Below are 8,605 nucleotides of genomic sequence, written 5' to 3'. Positions count from 1 at the left end.
CCAAACTACAGAAAATCAATGATTAAAAAAAAATCCTGAAAGAAGCCACAAGGAGTGGGTGCTGGCCCTTGCATACACAGGAGCAAAGATAATAGTTACATCCTACTGCTTCTCCTAAGAAACTATGCAAGGGTGGAGTGAAATATTTAAAGTGTTGAGGAATAAAAATCAGCCTAGAGCTCTGTATCCTGCAAAATTATCCTTAATGTGAGAGAGAAATAAAGACTTACTCACACAAACAGAAATTGAGGGTATTTGTTGCCAGTAAACCTGACTTGCAAAAAACGTTAGAAGTTATTTAAGGAGAAGGAAAATAATATGGGTCAGAAACTCAGATCTACATGAAGAAAAGAAGAGCATTAGAAATGAAGAGATTGGTGAAAGTAAAAAAAAAAGGAAAAAACCTTGTTTTTCTTGTTCTTAATTGATCTACACGTATATACGCTTATGTTTGCTTAGGTACAAGCAAAATGAATGATAGCGACGATACAAGGGATCGGCAGGAGGAATTAGGATTATTTTGTTATTATAAATTACTCATATTACTTGTGAAGTAGTATAGTGTTATTTGAAAATAGACTTGGGTTGAGCAGCTCTTGGGGAATCGCTCCGGTATGCTCCATGCGGTCGCTGCCACTGCTATGGTCCCCGGTCGGCCGAGAGACCGCGATACTGGTTGCCCGCAGTGTGAGCAGAATTCAACGTGTACCGCTGCCGTGAAGATGGAGGGACCTTTGTCCGTGTTCGGGGACCGCAGCACTGGGGAGGCAATCCGCTCCCGGAACGTTATGACTGCAGCTTCGATTGCCAATATTGTAAAAAGTTCTCTTGGTCCAGTTGGCTTGGATAAAATGTTGGTGGATGATACTGGTGATGTAACCATTGCTAAGGATGGTGCACCCATCCTGAAGTTACTGGAGGTAGAACATCCTGCAGCTAAAGTCTTTGTGAGCTGGCTGATCTGCAAGACAAAGAAGTTGGAGATGGAACTACCTCAGTGGTTATTATTGCAGCAGAACTCCTAAAAAATGCAGACGAATTAGTCAAACAGAAAATCCATCCCACATCAGTTATTAGTGGCTATCGACTTGCTTGCAAGGAAGCAGTGCATTATATCAATGAAAACGTAATTGTTAACACAGATGAACTGGGAAGAGATTGCCTGATTAATGCTGCTAAGACATCCATGTCTTCCAAAATCATTGGAATAAATGGTGATTTCTTTGCTAACATGGTAGGAGATGTTGTACTTGCTATTAAATACACAGATATAAGAGGCCAGCCACACTATCCAGTCAATTCTGTTAGTATTTCGGAAGCCCATGGGAGAAGTCAAACAAACAGTATGCTCATCAGTGACTATGCACTAGACTGTGTGGTGGGATCCCAGGGCATGCCCAAGAGAACTGTAAGTGCAAAAATTGCTTGCCTTGACTTTAGCCTGCAAAAAACAAAAATGAAGCTTGGTGTACAGGTGGTCATTACAGACCCTGAAAAACTGGACCAGATTAGACAGAGAGGATCAGATATCACCAACAAGAGAATTCAGAAGATCCTAGCAACTGGTACCGACATTTTCTAACCACTGGTGGAATTAATGATACGTGTCTGAAGTATTTTGTGAAGGCTGGTGCTATGGCAGTTAGAAGAGTTTTAAAAAGGGGCCTTAAACACATTGTGAAAGCTTCTGGAGCAACTATTCTGTCAAGTCTGGCCAATTTGGAAGGTGAAGAAACTTTTGAAGCTGCCTTGGGACTGGCAAAAGTGGTACAGGAGAGAATTTGTGATGATGAGCTGATCTTAATCAAAAACACTAAGGCTCGTACATCTGCAACGATTATCTTACGTAGGGCAAATGATTTCATGTGTGATGAGATTGAGCATTCTTAACATGATGCTCTTTGTGTAGTGAAGATAGTTTTGGAGTCAAAATCCGTGGTTCCAGGTGGGGATGCTGTAGAAGTAGCCCTTTCCATATACCTTGAAAATTATGCAACCAGCATGGGGTCTTGGGAACAGATTGCTACTACAGAGTTTGCAAGATCACTTCTTGTTATTCCTAATACACTGGCAGTTAATGCTGCCCAGGACTCTACAGATCTGGATGCAAAATTAAGAGCTTGTCATAATGAGGCTCAGGTTAACGCAGAACGTAAAAATCTAAAATGGATTGGTCTTGATTTGAGGAATGGTAAATCTCGAGAAAACAAACAAGCAGGAGTTTTTGAACCAACATAGCTAAAGTTAAGAGTTAGAAATTTACATGCCCCGTTCCAAGTTGGCCGAATAAGAACAGCTCCAGTCTGCAGCTCCCAGCATGATCAACGCAGAAGACAGGTGATTTCCGCATTTCCAACTGAGCCTCCGCTGGTGATACCCAGGCAAACAGGGTCTGGCGTGGACCTCCAGCAAACTCCAATAGACCTGCAGCTGAGGGACCTGACTGTTAGATGGAAAACCTAACAAACAGAAAGGAATAGCATCAGCATCAACAAAAACGACATCTACACCAAAACCCCATCTGTAGGTCACCGATATCAAAGACCAAAGGTAGATAAAACCACGAAAATAGGGAGAAACCAGAGCAGAAAAGCTGAAAATTCTAAAAACCAGAGTGCCTTTTCTCCTCCAAAGGATTGCAGCTCCTCGCCAGCAATGGAACAAAACTAGATGGAGAATGACTTTGAGAAGTTGACAGAAATAGTTTCAGAAGGTCGGTAACAACAAACTTCTCCGAGCTAAAGGGGGATGTAAGAACCCATCGCAAGGAAATTAAAAATCTTGGAAAAAGATTAGACGAATGGCTAACTAGAATAAACAGTATAGAGAAGACCTTAAATGACCCAATAGAGCTGAAAACCATGCCAAGAGAACGTGACACATCCACAAGCTTCAAAAGCCAATTCGATCAAGTAGAAGAAAGAGTATCAGTGATTGAAGATCAAATTAATGAAATAAAGTGAGAAGAGAAGTTTAGAGAAAAAAGAGTAAAAAGAAATGAACCAAGCCTTCAAGAAATATGGGACTATGCGAAAAGACCAAATCTACATTTGATTGGTGTACCTGAAAGGGACAGGTAGAATAAAACCAAGATGGAAAACACTCTTCAGGATATTATCCAGAAGAACTTCCCCAACCTAGCAGGGCAGGCCAACATTCAAATTCAGGAAATACAGAAATGCCACAAAGATACGCCTCGAGAAGAGCAACTCTAAGACACATAATTGTCAGATTCACCAAGGATGAAATGAAGGAAAAAATGTTAAGGTCGGCCAGAGAGAAAGGTCAGGTTACCCACAAAGAGAAGCCCATCAGACTAACAGCGGATCTCTCAGCAGAAACACTGCAAGCCAGAAAAGAGTGCAGGCCAATATTCAACATTCTTAAAGAAAAAAATTTTCTACCAAGAATTTCATATACAGCCAAACCAAGTTTCATAAGTGAAGGAGAAATAAAATCCTTTACAGACAAGCAAATGCTGAGAGATTTTGTCACCACCACACCTGCCTTACAAGAGCTCCCGAAGGAAGCACTAAACATGGAAAGGAACAACCCGTACCAGTCACTGCAAAAACATGCCAAATTGTAAAGACAATCGATGCTATGAAAAACTGCATCAATTAACGGGCAAAATAACCAGTAAACATCATAATAACAGGATCAAGTTCACACACAACAATATTAACCTTAAATGTAAATGGACTAAATGCCCTAATTAAAAGACCCAGACTGGCAAATTGGATAAAGAGTCAAGAGCCATCAGCATGTTGTATTCAGAAGACGCATCCCACATGCAAAGACACACATAGGCTCAAAATAAAGGGATAGAGGAAGACCTACCAAGCAAATGGAAACCAAAAAAAAGAAAGGGTTGCAATCCTAGTCTCTGATAAAACAGACTTTAAACCAACAAAGATCAAAAGAGACAAAGAAGGCCATTACATAATGGTAAAGGGATCAATTCCACAAGAAGAGCTAACTATCCTAAATATATATGCACCCAACACAGGAGCACCCAGATTCATAAAGCAGCCCCTTAGAGACCTACAAAGAAACTTAGACTCCCACACAATAATAATGGGAGACTTTAACACCCACTGTCAATAATAGACAGATCAATGAGACACAAGGTTACAAGGATATCCAGGACTTGAACTCAGTTCTGCACCAAGCAGACCTAATAGACATCTACAGAACGCTCCACCCCAAATCAACAGAATATACATTCTTCTCAGCACCACATCACACTTATTCCAAAATTGACCATATAATTGGAAGTAAAGCACTCCTCAGTAAATGTAAAAGAACAGAAATCACAATAAACTGTCTCTCAGACCACAGTGCAATCAAATTAGAACTCAGGATTAAGAAACTCGCTCAAAACCACACAACCACATGGAAACTGAACAACCTGCTCCTGAATGGCTACTGGTAAATAACAAAATGAAGGCAGAAATAAAGATGTTCTTTGAAACCAATGAGAACAGAGACACAACGTGCCAGAATCTCTGGGACACATTTAAAGCAGGGTGTAGAGGAAAATTTATAGCACTAAATGCCCACAAGAGAAAGCAGGAAAGATCTAAAATTGACACCCTAACATCACAATTAAAAGAACTAGAGAAGCAATAGAAAACACATTCAAAAGCTAGCAGAAGGCAAGAAATAATAAGATCAGAGCAGAACTGAAGGAGATAGAGACACAAAAAAACCTTCAAAAAATCAATGAATCCAGGAGCTGGTTTTCTGAAAAGGTCAACAAAATTGATTGACTGCTAGCAAGGCTAAAAAAGAAGAAAAGAGAGAAGAATCAAATAGATGCAACAAAAATGATAAAGGGGATATCACCACCAACCCCACCGAAATACAAACTACCATCAGAGAATACTATAAACACCTATACTCAAATAAACTAGAAAATCTAGAAGAAATGGACGAATTCCTGGACACATACACCCTCCCAAGACTAAACCAGGAAGAAGTTGAATCCCTGAACAGACCAAATTGAGGCAATAATTAATATCCTACCAACCAAAAAAAGTCCAGGACCAGATGGATTCACAGCCAAATTCTACCAGAGGTAAAAAGAGGAGCTGGTACCATTCCTTTTGAAACTATTCCAATCAATAGAAAAAGAGGGAATCCTCCCTAACTCATTTCATGAGGCCAGCATCATCCTGATACCAAAGCCTGGAAGAGACACAACAAAAAAGAGAATTTTAGACCAATATCCCTGATGAACATCGATGCAAAAATCCTCAATAAAATACTGGCAAACCAAATCCAGCATCACATCAAAAAGCTTATCCAGCATGATCAAGTCGGTTTCATCCCTGGGATGCAAGGCTGGTTCAACATATGCAAATCAATAAATGTAACACATCACATAAACAGAACCAACAAAAAAACCACACAATTATCTCAATAGATGGAGAAAAGGTCTTTGAAAAAATTCAACAGCCCTTCATGCTAAAAACTCTCAATAAATTCGGTATTCATGGAACATATCTCAAAATAATAAGAGCTATTTATGACAAACCCACAGCCAATATCATACTGAATGGGCAAAAACTGGAAGCATACCCTTTGAAAACTGGCGCAAGACAGGGATGCCCTCTCTCACCACTCCTTTTCAGCATAGTGTTGGAAGTTCTGGCCAGGGCAGTCAGGCAAGAGAAAAAAAATCAAGGTATTCAATTAGGAAAAGAAGTCAAATTGTCCCTGTTTGCAGATGACATGATTGTATATTTAGAAAACCCCATCGTCTCAGCCCAAAATCTCCTTAAGCTGATAAACAACTTCAGCAAAGTCTCAGGATACAAAATCAATGTGCAAAAATCACAAGCATTCCTATACACCAATAACAGACCAATAGAGAGTCAAATCATGAGTGAATTCCCATTCACAATTGCTACAAAGAGAATAAAATACCTAGGAATCCAACTTACAAGGGATGTGAAGGACCTCTTCAAGGAGAACTATAAACCACTGCTCAACGAAATAAAAGAAGACACAAACAAATGGAAGAACATTCCAGGCTCATGGATAGGAAGAATCAATATCATGAAAATTGCCATACTGCCCAAGATAATTTATAGATTCAATGCCGTCCCCATCAAGCTGCCAATGACTTTCTTCATAGAATTGGAAAAAATAAAAAATAAAAAAAACTACTTTAAAGCTCATATGGAACCAAAAAAGAGTCCGCATTGCCAAGACAATCCTAAGCCAAAAAAACAAAGCTGGAGGTATCATGCTACCTAACTTCAAACTATACGACAAGGCTACAGTAAACAAAACAGCATGGTACTGGTGCCAAAACAGAGATCTAGACCAATGGAACAGAACAGAGGCCTCAGAAATAACACCACATATCTACAATCATCTGATCTTTGGCAAACCTTACAAAAACAAGCAACAGGGGAAAGGATTCCCTAGTTAATAAATGGTGCTGGGAAAACTGGCTAGCCATATGTAGAAAGCTGAACCTGGATCCCTTCCTTACACCTTATACAAAAATTAATTCAATATGGATTAAAGACTTAAATGTTAGACCTGAAACCATAAAAACCCTAGGAGAAAACCTAGACAATACCATTCAGGACATAGGCATGGGCAAGGACTTCATGACTAAAACACCAAAAGCAATGGCAACAAAGCCAAAATAGACAAATGGGATCTAATTAAACTAAAGAGCTTCTGCACAGCAAAAAAAAAAAAAAAAAAAAAAAAAAGAACTACCACCAGAGTGAACAGGCAACCTACAGAATGAGAGAAACTTTTTGCAATCTACCCATCTTACAAAGGGCTAATATCCAGAATCTACAAAGAACTTAAACAAATTTTCAAGAAAAAAACAAACAACCCCATCAAAAAGTGGGCAAAGGATATGAACAGACACTGCTCAAAAGACATTTATGCAGCCAACAGACACATGAAAAAATGTTCATCATCACTGGTCATTAGAGAAATGCAAATCTAAACCACAATGAGATGCCATCTCACACCAGTTAGAATGGTGATCATTAAAAAGTCAGGAAACAACAGATGCTGGAGAGGATGTGGAGAAATAGGAAGGCTTTTACTCTGTTGATGGGAGCATAAATTAGTTCAATCATTGTGGAAGACAGTGTGGCGATTCCTCAAGGAGCTAGAACTAGAAATACCATTTAACCCAGTGATCCCATTACTGGGTATATACCCAAAGGATTATAAATCATGCTGCTATAAAGACACATGCACACATATGTTTATTGCAGCACTATTCACAATAGCAAAAACTTGGAACCAACCCAAATGTCCACCAATAATAGACCAGATTAAGAAAATGTGGCACATATTCACCATGGAATACTATGCAGCCATAAAAAAGGGTGAGTTCGTGTCCTTTGCAGGGACGTGGATGAACCTGGAAACCATCATTCTGAGCAAACTATCGCAAGAACAGAAAACAAAATACCGCATGTTCTCACTCATAGGTGGGAATTGAACATTAAGGACACTAGGATACAGGGAGGGGAACATCACACACTGGGGCCTGTCGTGGGGTGGAGAGCTGCGGTGGGAGGATAGCGTTAGGAGAAATACACAATGTAAATGACTAGTTAATGGATGCAGCAAACTAACATGGCACATGTATACCTATGTAACAAACTTGCATGTTGCACACATGCACCCTAGAACTTAAAGTATAAAAAATAAATAAGAGTTTGAAATTTGCAACTGAAGCTGCAATTGCCATTCTTCAAATTGATGATCTTATTAAATTACATCCAGAAAGTAAAGATGATAAACATGTAGGTTATGAAGATGCTGTTCACTCTGGAGCCCTTAATGATTGATCTGATGTCTCTTTTATTTATAACAATGTTAAATGCAATTGTCTTGTACGTTGAGTTAAGTATTATACATTAAAGTGCAACAAGCTGAAAAAAAAAAGAAAGGAAAAGAAAATAGACTTGGGTTAGCTATAAATGTATGTTTCAAACTCCAGAGCAATCACTTAAAAATGTGTTTTAAAAAGGAAAATTGATATGCTGAGAAAGGAGATAAAATGGAATCATATAAAATGCCCAGTTAAAAATTTCAAAAGGCAGAAAAGAGTGGAAGAAAAAAATATGAACAAAGAACAAGAGTAATAGACAGAAGACAACAGTAATAAACACTGTAGATGTTAATGCAACTATAGCAAAATTACTTTGAACAACAGCAGTGTAAATGTACCTATTAACAGATGGAGATCAGAGTGAATCAGAGACAAGACCAAAATATATGTTGTCTACAAGAAATGCACTTTAAATATGAAAAGACATATGGATTAAAAATAAATATGAATAAGTGGAGAAAGATACACCATGCTAACACTAAGCAAAAGAAAGCAAAAGTGTCTCTATTCATTTCAGACAAAACAAACTTCATACTAGCATATTCATTAGAAATAAATAGAAACATGACATAGTTATAAAGGAGTCAATTCTCCAAAATAATATAACAATCTTTAATTTGTATGAGCCTAACAACAGAGTGTCAAAATATATGAGGCAAAAACCTACGGAACCACAAGGAAAAATAGATGAATCCACTATTACAGTTGGAGACTTCAACA

General features: G+C 38.6%; 1 pseudogene; it reads left to right on the top strand.

Annotated features, from left to right (window-relative positions):
- The first annotated feature begins 562 nt into the window (after nucleotides 1-562).
- LOC708984 (T-complex protein 1 subunit alpha-like) lies at nucleotides 563-7,859 on the top strand (annotated as a pseudogene).
- The last annotated feature ends 746 nt before the right edge of the window (nucleotides 7,860-8,605 follow it).

This window comes from Macaca mulatta, chromosome 3, assembly GCF_049350105.2.
Source record: "Macaca mulatta isolate MMU2019108-1 chromosome 3, T2T-MMU8v2.0, whole genome shotgun sequence".
In the NCBI taxonomy this organism is placed as follows: Eukaryota; Metazoa; Chordata; class Mammalia; order Primates; family Cercopithecidae; genus Macaca; species Macaca mulatta.
The sequence above is the reverse complement of the archived record's forward strand: the minus strand, read 5'-3'. Positions and strand labels throughout refer to the sequence as shown.